This window comes from Ornithodoros turicata, chromosome 2 (assembly GCF_037126465.1).
Source record: "Ornithodoros turicata isolate Travis chromosome 2, ASM3712646v1, whole genome shotgun sequence".
In the NCBI taxonomy this organism is placed as follows: Eukaryota; Metazoa; Arthropoda; class Arachnida; order Ixodida; family Argasidae; genus Ornithodoros; species Ornithodoros turicata.
This window is the reverse complement of record NC_088202.1, coordinates 58,343,697-58,359,085: the sequence shown is the minus strand read 5'-3', so window position 1 is coordinate 58,359,085 and position 15,389 is coordinate 58,343,697. Positions and strand designations below refer to the sequence as shown.

Sequence of the window (15,389 nt, the reverse complement as noted above, 5' to 3'; positions counted from 1 at the left end):
TACATCAGAGTGCCAATATGTACAAACATAGCTTTATATTTGTAACATTCACTCAAACCTATAAATTTTACTATCAGAAATATTTTACTAACACAGCATTGACTAGAGGGCACATGCCGCAAGGTAGCATGCCGCTTAGCACCCACCTTATCCCAGTTACTTATATTTATTTGATCCCATCCCGATCGAAAAACACGAAAGAAATTTCTGTCGTGACAACAGGATTTTTTGTCGTACGACAGACACTTCTGTCGTCACTACAGAAATTTCCGTCGTCATGACAGAACTTTTGTCGTAACTACAGAACAAGTCTGTAGTTACGACAGAGGCGCCTGTCGTAACGACAAGCACTTTTGTCGTGTGACGTACACGTTTGTCGTCACGACAGACTGTTCTGTCGTTACAACAGGCGGTCTTGTTGTAACTACAAAAAAGTCTGTAGTAACGACAGGAATGGATGCTCTACAACAAGCAGCTTTGTCGTACGACAGACATATTTCCCGTCCCCGCAGATAGTCGATCTCGCTGTGGCGACATGGTTCTTGTCGTGCGATAAACAGCATGGGAAAGCGGCACCTAGTAAAAAACAAGAAAGGAAAAAAAAAACACGAAGTGACAGCTGTTATGTTGTTATTATTGCTGTTATTATATTATTATTGATGTTGTTATAATTGCTGTTCTTATTGGTAGCTTGGTGTGTCGTCACATTTGTTTGCTGGTGCACGGCTCTGGGTGCCGCGGTAACAGCTGAGTTGCCGACAATGGTTTGAGGGCACGGGCTTACCAGCATCCTCTCTCACAAAATGACGTGCACTACATCTATGCTTGACGACAGCACAAAATGAAAAAAAGAAAAGGACAAAAACAGCAAGTACCGGCACCAAAAACAGCGTCGCCGATACACTTGAAATCGCATTTCGTGCGCGTTACTCTGGCCATGTTGCAAGACAGTCAACCAAGAAATTTAGAGAAAAAAGACAAATATGACAAAATGTGAGCAAGAAATGTTCCTTTACTGAACAGTTACTTTTTAAGTACAACGAAACAAGGAAAACTTGACACGTGGTTTTCCTGAAAATAACTCGATGGACGTAAGAAATCTTCCAAAATTCGATTAGTTATGTGCTAGGAAAGTTTGTAATAATTTAGTTCTTATTATTTTAATGTACTGGTCCTTTTTACGCCTCACGCGCACATTAATTCGTAATGGTTATTTCCTCTCCGTGTGGCTTCCGATGACGACTAACATAGCGCGCCACCTGTACGCGTAGTAGGCCTGATCCTGATTCTGTTTCTGGCAGTTTCTGAACATGACGGCGCCATTACTATTTGTGTCGGTCGGTGCTGTTCCCTTCGTTGGCAAGTTTGCAGTTATGTTCCTGTTTATTCGATGTGAGAACGAATCGGAAAAGCACATCGTCAAGCACAATATCATTGTGAACTTCCACGCAATAGAATACTACGACAAACGAAACTTTTTCGGGGCATTTTGGAATGCGACGAGACGACACATGTTACACGACAGGTAAGGTGGTTTCGACAGATCATTTTCAATAAGTTTTCTTACTTCTTTGTCGTGAAAACATTCCAGAAACAAGGCAGGATGAATGAGCGGCGTTGAAGGAGATGTAAAGTGGATCTCGAGCCACTTGCAGAAGAAAAAAAGGTAAGAACCGGCTCTTGTATTACGCCACGAAATGATTTATTCTGGTGTTCTAATGGCTGATTAGAAGTGAATACAGGTCGCAGATTTCGCTCGTCGCACGGTGTACGCCAGTATTCGCTGATCGAAATATGTCGTTTTTGCGGCTTTTAGGCAAAGCAGGGCAAACAAGCACTGCACGAAGGCATGCAGAAGAAGGCACTGTTTCTGCCCATGGATTCCGCGAAAATCAGTGAACAAAGACAACGAGAGTTCGAAGACATGGGACGTTTGCAGACAGAAGTGGCAACGCTGGCGCATATTAATCGTATCCTGCAAAAGGCCATCGCTTCAAAAGTTTTTCAAAGTGGTAAGGAGAACTTTGCGTATGTATGCTAGCTGCGCCAACTTGTTTGTTTTCAACTTTATTGATGAATGTACATGTGGTCTTTATTCAGAAGTGATTTTTATGATGCAGTTTTGATGTCTTCCTGCATGTTGCACTTACTGGTGGGGTGAATACTTTTGGGCAAATTTTGTGAATATATATATATGATTAGCATTCTTTGTCTGTCAGAGAGCATCGAGATAACTTTCAAAGCGAAGTGTACATGCACTAGAGGTACATACATGCACCATGTCACACTGTTGCTCCGCTCTAACGGGTGCTGTTGACCAGATATGACTGTCTTTTTGTGACTGCGACCTTTTTTTGTTTTTCGTTTTCTTACTAGCAATAAATACTGAAGCCATGAATGAGAAAGATGCTCGATTACTTGTGCCAGTGTGTTGAAGTGTCATTTCTGCTAAATTTGACAGGACAATAATTTGTCGCAACTTTTAGTAACAAATGTCAGAGGTAAGAATTACACGGTTACAAACATCTGATAGTAAAAACAAAAAGCTTGTGCAGTAGGCTCCATATCACACTTTTTAAAAGTATTGTAAATGCTTGTGAGCTCCTTATGTTTTGAACAGTAATAATTCAGAGTGCATGTGTTCAGGGTTTCAGAAATATGAAATGGACAAAAAAAGTTTTTTTACAAGTAGTTCACCGGGGGTTAAAGCGTCATGTACTGTAACTACAAGCCCAATTATGCTTTCTATTAACTAGAAACTACTTTGACAGATTCCGATAAGACCTGTTTGAGCACCTCTCCACTCTGTCTCTCTAGCAGCCATGACAAAAACGGTACCAGATGATTGGAATGTCCTCGCATTTTTATAATTTTGTGTACTGTCAAGGTCTAGCTTTTTTCGTAGTTTGCATGCGTAGAATTGCATATGAAAGATATACGAATATGATGCTTAACAAATGCTGTCATATTATGACACTGATATAGTCTTTTTTTTTCTTTCGTACAGGCTACAAGAGGCCCCATACATACTGCTACAGTGAACAGTGCATGTATGAGTTTTGTAAGTGTACAGACAATAAATAGATGTACTCTTCTTCATACACAGGTTCTCCCTCATCTTGCACGTTTGCATGCAATTATACATCGACGACACTTGTTACTTGTTACTGCAGACACTGGATGTGAATGACACGACAAGATTCATACGACACAACAAAGTACACCAGACGACAGAACACACGACAAACATCTACGACAGAGTCGCACACGACAGGAATCTACAACAGAACGACACACGACAGACATCTACGACAAAACTGCACACGACAGGAATCTACGACAGAACGACACACGACAGGAATCTACAACAGAACGACACACGACAGACATCTACGACAGACGACAAGGTCCCAATATACGACAGCCTTGTTGTTTGTCGTATTTTTCTGTCGTTTTTTTCGACTGGGATCTGCCATGTCTTTGTTCAACCATCTGAGAAAAGGTATTGAAAGAAGCAGTGCAAGTTACTTAGAAAATAATTGCATTTCAGATACAAGTACACACACATATAGGAGCACCTTGTATTTTCCTCAAGATAATACAAACATTCAGATATTTTCACTCTGGGAATATGGCAAGCAGATCCTACACCATCCCATTAACAGCTCCACTCGGGAAGGCTCTTGGGATGCATGCACCTGCAGTTGGAGATCGTATAGCTTTTTCTGACACATTTGAAGGTGTATTATGCGTGTGCTACATAAAGATAAAAAGGGCACTACTTCTGTTGTTTCTGTAACATTGTTAATGAAAATTTGTCGCCCTCACAAGCTCCCACAACAACATACGGAACGATATTCGAAATGGGTTCAGCGACTTGAGGAAGTGAATGTGAAATCCGGCACTGACTGCAAACACGACCTCATGTGCTCCACTCATTTTCAGCAATGCTCCTTTTATGGTGGACGCAGTCGAGCTGTACTGAAGCCTGGTGCGTGCCCTGGCGTTCCGGGACCAGGTCAACAAAGTATACATCACTTCGTTTTGTGTCTGTCCCTTCGTGTTCCCTAGTCTCGGGGTTTTTACATTATGCAAAGTATACATGTTCAGGTGACGGAACTTACACTGTTTCATTCCTTTTAGTGTCAGTGTGCCTCTGTACTTCTCTGTGAATTTTCTCAATTTTATCCTGCTTGTGTGCAGGTCATGCAAGAGTACGCCAACAGCAAAGTGTGTCTCAGATGCAAACCTCTTCAAGCATTTCCAATAAAGCCATGACACAGGAACGTCTTCACTCGGCCCATTCAGTTGAAAGTCTGCTTGCAGCGTACTTTTTGCTTAAGCAAGGAATTTCAAATCCTTTAAAAAGTAAAGTACTAATTAAAAGTACATGATTGCTGCATAAATGTAATTTTTAAAAGCCAGAAAAGCCAAAAAAGGGTGGCCAGATAGTTTGTGTGAGGCATATTCATCTAGCACATGTTACATGACTAAAATTCATGTACTAACCACAAAACTATGGCTTAAATTTTTGTGCAATTATACCAAAACCAAGGAAGAATCTCCAGCAAAGTGCGCGGGCACTACGACTGTCTACATCAAGCAGCTATGTGCTACAACATGTTCTACATCGTGGCTGCTCAGTCGATCATCTCTTGTATATGGGGAGTACCGACACTGACAGTGCAGCGTGGCGTGGTGAATGCCCCTGTGTAATACAGTCACAGCTTGTTACAGAGAAAGTCAATGCAGTTGTATTCTCACTGAAACAAAATAGAATCATCTCTTGATTGATGAAACTCACAAATTCCTTTATTTTATTAACAGTGCCCTCTCAAACAAAACCCATTTCCTTATTTATTGCAAAATTATAAGCCTCGCTTTATGAATCTAAATTAATTATAATATTTTGCAGGAATATTGACCAGTCATAAATTGTGTGTTAATTGTATTCGATACAATAAAGTAGACTACTCACGATCACCATCCATTCTTTTACTATAGAGGTGTACCTGTGTTGAACAGCCTGTGTACCTTCAACATTATATTTACGGTCTGAATTCTTCAAGTTAAACTCATCTCCTACTGATTATTAGCATCATCTACTAATTAGTGGCAATATGAATGCATATGTATGATGTAAAATTATTTTAGTGCAAAAATAAACTATGCAAGGCACGTTTGATATCACAACATGCACCATTTGTGACCATTAATTGGGACAACTGTATATTTGACTTCCTTTACCTAAGGTCCAGTTGCGCTGAGAAAAGAGAAAAATTACGATGCTTATAACTCCCAAAAGCATCAGCAGCAACTGATGTCATCCTGATTTACAGATGGAAAACTGAAAGATTGTACCTCCACATTTTTCTTCCCTTTTCTAGGGAGCATACTAAAAAAAAGACAGACGTAAGTATAGTTTGCTCAGACGTAACGCTGTAGAACAGCATCCCATCCACAACTAGGTTTTTACATGCTCCTTGGCAGCAGCAGCTACATGTCTGTTGACTACCCCGTGAAACAGCTTAATTTTACTGTACTGTTCTCTAATGAAATCATGACTCACATTAATAAACAGATTTTCTTTGTTGCAACAAAGTTGTGTGTTGCTTTCTCATTCACCTACACTTTTCCCTCTACTTCGTGCATTCGAATAGCTATTCTGCCTGAATCACGGCAGATTGTGATATCGCACATCGACCTACAGAGCTCTGTGCCAAGTACCGTCAAAATGCGTACTTCATTCGATGCAAACAACTTGATGCATCTGTTAATAGTTCAATTGCATGATGCAGCTAGCACGATGATCCATATGATGCGTACTTCACTTCGCTTCACTTCATTCACAAAAACAAACGCAGGTCATCGTTCGTGGTAGAAGTGGAAAATGGCACGCAAATGTAAAGGCCACAGCACCGACAACACTACTCCAACAAACGTGACGACGTAAACAAGGCTTGAAGCCCGGAAGCCACAAATCACCAATTTCACAAAACTGTGCAGCATATTGTAGATCAAGAACTTCGAAAAATACGTTTCCTCAATTCACAAACCGACGATTTCGCATTATCTTCGCCTTCGCAGTGCTTCTTATTGACATTAGGAGCATTTAGGCTTGGCTTGGACAAGTTGCCAGTTGGGTGGCTTGGATTGAGTCTGTAATCCACTTGGATCCAAACAATCATCCAACTTTAGGCACAGTGTGCCCAGACACTTTATACTTTGCGCCTAGTATGGGGAGAGATATTTCTGTGCTAATAACTGTGGGACGTCTGATGGCTGCCGCCGCCGTTTGACGCGCTGAATAGGGAGAAATGCATGGGAAGATGGCGACTTACTCCCACCTGCCAAGCGCGACGACAAGGTTGTTGGACCGTCTGCAGCGAAACTGTCCGAAGCGCGGTACGTGTTGCAAGCCAATTTACGCCGCGGAAGCGCTCAGCAAAATTAAGTACACTGAACGAAAATCCGTTCATGAAAAACGAGTTTCTTTCCGCTTCTTTTGATCAGTCTGGATTCGGCTGCCTGGTTCATGTTATACCTGTCGATACATCGTTTGACCGTGGTTCACGTCAGCTGTGCCATCAAAATGACGCTGACCTCACACAGAAAACTTTACCACAGACATTAGAGATGTGGAAATGTGCAAAGTGAAGATCGTGCACCACGATGCGTCTATAGACCCCAACATTTCCAAGTGCCAGACGTATAGGGGATATACCATATGAAGTCCCGATGAAATGTCCACTGGACATCCATACAAAGTTTCAACAGGACGTCTTGTCGTTTCGGACATGATGGGAATGCGAGGATATCCCAAGGACGATGTGTGTTGTCTGGGGAGGTCCAAGGGAGAGCAGGAGCGCCATCTTGTTTCCGCACGACACCGGTACAATCCCCATTTGAGGATAAAAGACGGCTAACTGTGGGAAAGAGAAGCGTGTGTGATTGTTGTGCGATAATCCATGTATTGTCAACCAGTGCGTCCCGAGGATGTCACGGTGAGTTAAAGGTACTGTAAAGCAGCACCGATGAAATGTCATTTAGTGTGGCTATTCGATAGTCCAAGCCACCAGGACAAAAACTGTGCAAGTTTCATTCCAATCGACGGTGCAGTTAATTAGAAAATTACAATTAAAGATTACGGGCAACGCTGTACTAGGTATTCGAAATGAACCCGTACTTCTGACACATACGGCGGCGACCACATTGCATGCGTATAACACTGGGCCCGACATAACAATCCACCACAATCCACTATAAAATCCGCCCCTGCAATCCACACAACGATCCACATCTGAGGATAAACGGATAAGTGAACTGAAATGAAATGCTGAGCCGTTGAAAAAAATGTGTCAGACGTTCAAGAAGCCAGACAGCGCCGGGACTTGTTTGTTCACAGAGGTTCACAGAGAGAGATTGTTCGTTCGAAAGAGGCCGCGAACAAAAGGAGCGCGCAGGCGCAGCAGAGAAGTAGGGAGAGCCCCCATCGAACAGCGTAATTTCTGTAATTCCAGATGATGTCGTCCTCGCAGTATTTATGGTAGTATAGTTATGACATTTAAATATTGTATTTATTGTCTTTAAATACTTACATTGAAATGTATTTATGCAGAGTATTTAAATATCACTTTCAACGAAGTATTTCGTATTTATATTTCAGTATTCCAAAGATGTATTTATACCCATCCCTGGTGCAAAATACCTTTCTTCTCAAAAAGTTTTTCCCGTCAAAGCACTCAATCACCCTAAATGAATGGACGTCATGTTGCATCAGCTCTTCAAAAAAAGAAGGAAACTCCTAAACCTCCTTGAACTCCGCCTTTACGTATAGGTGAAGAGGACAAAATGAAAGGAACTTGACGCGCGAGAAGGTGTCGGAGCCCATAATCCGTTTCATCCGTTTCTGATTATTACCCGGAAACTTCAGTAGTATATATTTGGAGACTCCTTGGTTTTCACAGGGTCCGTCATATTACAGTAGACAAGAAGAATGACCTTTTGTTCAGCGGAGAATCCCCAGTGACCCGGTGCTTCTCCTTCTCTTGCCCACTGGACCTCCCTTTGTCACCGGTGCAAAGAAAGACGGGTAAAGCTTTTGGGTCATCCCACGCACAACCAGCGAGGAGTGTCGTAAGATGGAAAATCTGGGGAATCAGTATCGAAAACTTGGGTGTACCTCGAAATGAAGTGATCGAAATTCCCGTTGCAAAATAAACTACTATAAATACGTAAATGTTATCTGGCTATAAAATGCACAGTTGTGCGCAGGAAATTGCCAACAGCAGACTTAGACTAACCTTGACATGAAAATGCAAACACGGAACTTGTACTAACCTAATAATAAACTAACCAACGTGCTGTTCTGTCGTGTCCGCACCACTAATCCTAGCGGCCGCTAAAATGTGGCTTTCGTTTGCTAAAATGGCTTGTAGAGACATCGAAATTTCATGAATTTTTGTGGTTAAATAGTGATGTCGCATTTTTAAACACGGCATATCATCTTACGAAGCAATCGAGCATTCTCGTTGATTTTCGTTGTTTCGTGAACGTGAATTTGGGTTCCGGAAAATATGGTCCCGAAAAAAATGGTCCCTGATTGCGTGGGCGGAAATAATGGTCCAGGTGATTCTCGAAGGTCCTGCTACAGTCTACGTAATCCTCGGAGATATGTTAAAAAAATGGTAGCCGCGTTTTTTTTTTTTTTTCATGAAAGGAAGTACTACAGAATAGTGAGCAAAACGGCACATTATCTTCTGTATTCGTGTAGCTCCTTGCGTCAGTGTCAGTGTCTTGTGTCAAGTAGCTCGCAGTGCGTGCGTTAACAAGATACAGCTAGCGGAGGGACAGCCGGTTGTGATAATTGAAATAGTGCCAACAATGTCGCAGCGAGGAATCGCGTCTGTCGAGGGTTGTCATTGCCGAACATGGCTGATTTACTCAACGAGAGCCACCCTGAGGGAATTTCGAGCCTGATGAGTGCGTCAGGAGGGCATACACGTTTCTTCTTTTTCTTTCTTTTTTTTGACGCATAATTTACGTCTTTCGGATGGTTTATGCGACCTACGCTGAAAACAGATTATTTCATCATATTGTTTCACAAAGGAGACACAAAAAAGTAAAAAGGCCCACAATAAAAAATTCATAACGTATCTGTTGATTTCCGTTTATTATTTTTGTTGTATTTCCATTAAATAGAAATGTCAGTCTTACAGCCTCAGTTTCAGTAATTAATTTTACAGCGTTTCTTTCTTCCTTTCCGTCTTTTTTTCTCTGCGAGCGATAAGGGTGGCTTCCCTTCGCATTACCCTACATATTTATTTCCCGTATTCGGATTAAGGTTGAGTCGACGCCGGCGCGCCCGTTGCAAGGGAGCGTTAGTGCAGAGTAGAGATGCAAAATTTCCGGAAAAAAAAACGGTTTCTATTGTGTTTTTTTTTCGACAAATTGAAAAAAGTGGAAATAAACGTGGTCACTGCTGAGTCGAAGCATTGCCGGCCAAACCACAGCATACAATGAGCTAGAAGCTTTACTAGTGTTCATCCTCTAGGCATAAATGCAGAGCAGAGCATTCCATGAGACTGCTGCCTACTCAGCGATAGGTAATTAGAACAACCCGTCCTCTCCAAGCAGAACTCCGACATTATGTGAACGCGATGGCGATGGCTTGGAGCGGCCAGATGGAGCTCTAAGTTGGTGGTTGTTGGCGGATTAGAGGATCCTAAGGCACTGTTGGCGCGTTGGAATGCATCAAAGGCACGAAAATTTACATCTTTGAATTTTGTCGCCTGGAAATTTTGAACTATTTTTCCGGAGACGAGGAAAAAAACCTTAAAAACTTGTTCCCCCCCCCCAAATTTCTGGGGGGTTTTCCGGGGCTTCGCATCTCTAGGGCAGAGTAGCTAACGGCAGCAGTAGAGAGGAGGCGCTTATGTGGAATGATCCACTCGAATCCAGCGTCAATGCAGGCGGCGCTGGCGTCCATGCGTGCAGAGAGCCGTTTATTAGGAGAGTTTGGCCATTGGAAGGAGCCTGTCTCAAAGCGCGCCATTTGACGTCACACGATGGGCGGCGCCAAGGCCAGTGGCACCATTTTGGATCAGGGCTATCACCTTGAAATCTCGCATTCATTCCGCCATTTTTGCGGAATTATTATTTTTTGGCGCTTATTATCGGGACTCTCGGAAGCAGCATAAATGATTCATTATACATGACACCTTCCAAAAGAAATAGAAAACCTACAGCACAATGCATTTCACGCCACGCGACCCGTTTCATTAATGAAGGATAGTGTGCAGAACAGTTTTTAAATCAATCTCTAACATAAACGAGGCTACAGATCGTGCTCGATGGCCGCCATTACAAAGCTTCGTAGCACCGCTGCTCAGAAAAGAAACGCGCCCAGCTCCTCGTGAAGTTCCAGGACGCGAACAACATTTCTATACACGTGGGTGTGCAGCTGGGCAGTGTGCCGCTGAGCGCAACCTTGTAAATAGTGAAGCTGCGTAGGGCACCCACGGAACTCATGCACTGTAGCAAACTTGAACTTCAGAATATTCGAAAGTAGATTGTCGTACAAGGCGTCATTCCAGCTGCCATTGTACTATCTCCCGTTGATCACAAAGAGATATATCTCAAGTTATAGCGCGCTTTCATCATTGTATCACATTTCAACATTGGATTTCAACGTGAACGTCAGATAGCAATAGGAGAAACTATAGAAGCAGTATTACAAAGGGCGCGACCAGATATACTAATACATAGCTGATGTGCTGCGACGAACACAGAGCAGAGGACGGATAGACCTGAGTATTGTACCGTGTCTCACAAAACAAACGAGGATACAGCAAAGAAACAGTGACTGATCTCCAATCCAGCACCAAGCATATTCTTTAGGAGCAGTATTGTGAAATACCCTTTTCAAGCGTTAAATGAGTTCAGAACGGCGCGGCCTAGTCTCGTAAAGCGACACAATCTCCAAGCCTTGTCTTTTTGTACTGCCGAAAAGTCATTAACGATATTTTGGGATTGGCGTTCATACCAAAACAGACACTGACGCCGAAATAGGCATTTATAGGCACAATACAGGTGGGTACTCATTACTTATTTCGTGATCCTGTGTCGAAAAGACACTATTAGAAATTTAGGATCAGAATAAGGATTCTCATAAGAATTCGAGATCTAGTTATATGTAACTTATGTGAAGTCGTATGTCAAGCATCTCGAAAGAGGGGAAAGAGAGGGGCAGCCGCCCCGGGCACCCTCGCGAGACAAGGCGCCGAATGGCAGGCACTGGCCGGTTGTTCGTACAGTATAAAGAGTGAGTGAAGAGAATTGGAATTTACCACCTCGGCACCGCGAATGAGCGTTTTCTGTGTTTCAGAGCTTCTCACGGCAGTGAGAGAGAGAGAGTGGTGAGGGGGGCGGGGGCGTTTCATACTTTTCACCTGCCCCGGGCGCAGACTCGCCTCACGACGGCTGTGCCTCTCGGTACTTAACTGTCTGCAATGCGTATCTGTGCTATGTACCGAGATAAGTTATGAACACATGCCATTATGATCATGTGTTTTGTTCTTGTTACTGCGGACAATTTATACAAATAATAATTCATATCGTACTTTTAAAAAATTATAAACATATAATCAGTAAAATAATAGAAATAATATAAAAAAATATTAAAACAATGTGTAAATTTTCACACTTTTCAGAAAAATCCAATTCGACCGCGCTGTTAACGCATAAGTTCATAGAAGGTCGTGTGTTAGTGGGAAACAACGCAGGCCATGTAGAGAAGAACAAGTTAACTATTATCTCCTTTCCTGCACAATCATAATAAACACGCATCTCGACGGGATGTCCTTTGTAACCCTATTCAACCGTCCTACCAACTGTGTCCATCTTACCTACCCCAATTATCACCCACGATAAGAAAAAGTACGCGTTAGCGCCCGTCGCTATTTCAAAGCAAGAGCGCATAGGAACTCAAAATAAAGCAGCGTCATAACTCTGTTTTCGGGGACCACAAAACCATAGCCCATTAGCTCGGCTCCGCCGGGACGGGCGGCTGCCATAATATCAGCGAAATGACTGCCTGTCTCCACAACAGACCGCTTCGGCTGATGTCACCCACTCCAAGAAAAAAAAAAAAAAAAAAAGGCAGAACGGGCTGCTCAATGCCAGCGCGTGACATATAGCTTCACACTTCCTGAGAACCGCATGACTACAACCGGTGGCGCGCACTTGGGCAGAGGCATGCAAAGCCCTTCATGTTTGGTATTACCCAATCAAAAAGAAAAGCACCACTAACCTTTCTGGATTATGTAGGACTTCGGTTCTCACTGTGGCCTCTCCTATTCGCTTCGTATTTTTAATAAAAAAGTTAAGAGCAGTATAAGTGCCGTTTTTGTATGTGGTTTATAAGACCCGTTGGACTTTCAGTCGAATAAAGTATGTAATAGATGACTAATTACCTGAAATGCAGTAGTTAACTTTTTTAATTAGATGTCTTCGAATAAATGTGGGATAGCAAAACTGTTTCCAGTCATCATTTGGAGACACCTTTTTTAAAGAAGGATGTTGGAACGAGCGCGCGCGTTCAAATATGAATCGTCAGATATTGCTAAACACATGAGCCGCAGCCGGAACCACACGCATCAGGATCGCAGGGAGAACATCGCCCATTCAACGTTAGATGACCACATGCTTTGAAACGATCGGGCTAATTGGAGCAGTCGCTGATCTGCTTGTCAGTTGAACCGCTTTGGGGCACCGGCCTCGGTAGCACAGTCGGTTACGTGTTGGCTTGCTGAGCTCGCGATCGCGGGTTCAATCCCAGCCGAGGACGGTAGCAATGTGGGGGAGGTAAACATTGCTTCCAGCACCGACCAAAAGTTGCCATAGAGACAACGGTACCCTCCGAAGTGACGGTGCGGCGGGTAAGTCACGGTGCGCCCCAGGAAGAGAGGAGTCGACAGCTCTGTAGACGCGGGTCGGGAGGCGACAAATAGAGCCCGCAAAAAGGAAGAGAAAAAGAAAAGAGGGAAGGCGCTCGCTTTACTATTGGCCGCATGACATGGCATCGTACAATGGCAGCCTATCACCACCACCACCACCACCACCACCGCAGCCTGAAAAGAGCACGTGCAGTCGGCCCAGGACGCATATTCCCCCAGGGCGTCAGTCGTGACGTTGCCCACCTCTGTGAGGCCGACAATGGCGAGCCCTTTCACCACCACCACCACCGCCACGTGCGTTGAAATATTCATCGCTGAATATTGCTATGCAAATGAGCCGAAAGCAGAACCGCACGAAACAACACGCCTCACGCCTCAGTGTAGCGTACGATTCTCATCGCTACTGGCTTGTCTGGGCCGCAAAATAGTTGATATGGCCGGCAGATGAGCACCTACCCCAACCACATCCGTCGCTCTAAAGTAAGTGGTCCTCTGACGTGAAATGTAGCAGTCCTGTCTTCGCTTTTAACATGCCGAATAGATAGAATAGAAGTATAAAGAAAAAAACGGAAACGTAGGTCGCATTGTTGCGACGAAGCTCTTCCATGACGCTTGATGTGTGAAAGCACTGAATGTTTTAAAATATTATTCCACCACGTATGTCCTTGAGGTAGATCGCCAGAACACACAGCGCAGGTTGTTGGTGCTGCTTTGGCCAGCTCCCCAGTACCTTCTCAACACTGAAAGGTCGGTTGTCAAGTTTAGCAAGGCCGAACTGAATAATTAATCACAGGACAAAAAGGACACAACACAGGACACGAGAACATAGACATGCACAAACAAGTCGCGCTACTCACAACTGTTTGCTTCCCATCAACACAAAGACGTGAAATAGGAATACCGAAAAAGATCCCCCCCCCCCGGCAAATAACCCAATATGAATGGATCAACAGAACCAACTAGCCCATCGAAAAGCTTTGTTCCACTTGTAAAAACGGATTCTCTACTACTCATAGCGTTTTATAAAAATTCTGTAAATAATATAACAACACCTTGTATACGTATAACAGAAAGGGGGAGGAGCGTTCAATAGATCGGATTACCACTAGCTACAGGTCACCTATATAGTTTACGAGTACTTTGTCCATGCGCGTCATATACGTTCACATTGGTTAGCCCGATTCATTCGTTACGTCGCACCTCCTCTACCCCATGGAAAGTGGTTTTGGCTACGCGACTAGCAAAGAATTGTGTAAGTGGTCATAATCGAATAACAGGCTTACTTTGTTGCACATTGCGGGAGGGTGAGAGGAACAGCAGACCAACCTCGCACCTGCTAATATTTACCCTAGATTGAGAAGTTACCCGTCAAAAAGAACTCATTACGCTACTCATTACTCAAGTTACCGTGTGAAAAATGTAACTAAGTTAATAACGAAGTTCTTCAGCCTGAAGTGTAACTCGCAGTTACTGAGTTACTTAAAAAACAGAACGCGTTACTTACAAGTTACTTCCGACACGAAATAGCATTACGCAGGTGTAGCACGCGTGAGCTGTTGAGTTAGACCTTGAGTTGCCTGCGGAGGAATGCAACACGCTTAGATCGTCTTCGTTTATATCCAACAATGGACCTCTCCCTGTTCGTAAACGAATGACGTCGTAGTGTTCGACAGCGCCACAAATTTGGTAGAGTTAAATTACGCTCGAAGCTAGAGGTGAACAAGATCGCGCCCCAAAGCCACGGTCTCGAGGGGATTACGATGGTCCCTGAAACGGACGCGACCTTCGGTCCTATTTTTCTTTCAATAGGAGGCAGCGAACAAGTGCCCGTTCGTGGAACCCAGCCTCTCCTTCCGATTTGTTTCGGTTTCAGTGTGTCTATCAACGTCATGATGGCGTTTCTCTGGTAGAGGTCTTTCGAACGCTTGGCATCTTCCTCCCTGTGGGCGCACAATGGTTCAGCTTCATTTCAATGGCAGCGGTTCTTACTTCCTGAATCAAATACTGTCATTGATTGAACATCACGTTTTATGGCAAAAAAATGCCAAGAACGAACCGGAGAGAAAGCAAGAAAATATGTGCACGTGAGTGGAAAGCGAATTAAAAGTAACTTGGAACTTAACTTATTTGGCAAAGTTACCTGAAAAAGGAACGAGTTCCTCTGAAAGTTACCACGGCGCAAAAGTACCGAGTTAAGTTACAAGTTACCAAAAAAAGGAACTTAATTACAGTAACGAGTTACCTCGAACTCTGATACTTACGGTCACTTTTCCAAAACGTAGGCACTCGCCTTTAGCTTATTCATTTTTCGCATCACCTCAGCAATAAAGGACTGGTATCTCACGTACCGCGTAGTTCATGAAAATGCATAACTGAAAATTATTCGTAATATTAGCAATGTGCGCTTAGGCTGATAGCACTCATTCGTCTGCT

General features: G+C 43.4%; 1 long non-coding RNA gene across 2 annotated transcripts; it reads left to right on the top strand.

Moving 5' to 3' along the window:
* The first annotated feature begins 216 nt into the window (after positions 1-216).
* On the top strand, positions 217-3,101 carry LOC135385467 (uncharacterized). Of its 2 annotated transcripts, XR_010420426.1 has the most exons (4): positions 217-1,525; positions 1,592-1,666; positions 1,817-2,012; positions 3,008-3,101. It is a non-coding gene; the product is annotated as an uncharacterized LOC135385467 (long non-coding RNA). The 2 variants fall into 2 exon arrangements; XR_010420425.1 differs by having other exon boundaries at positions 1,817-3,101.
* The last annotated feature ends 12,288 nt before the right edge of the window (positions 3,102-15,389 follow it).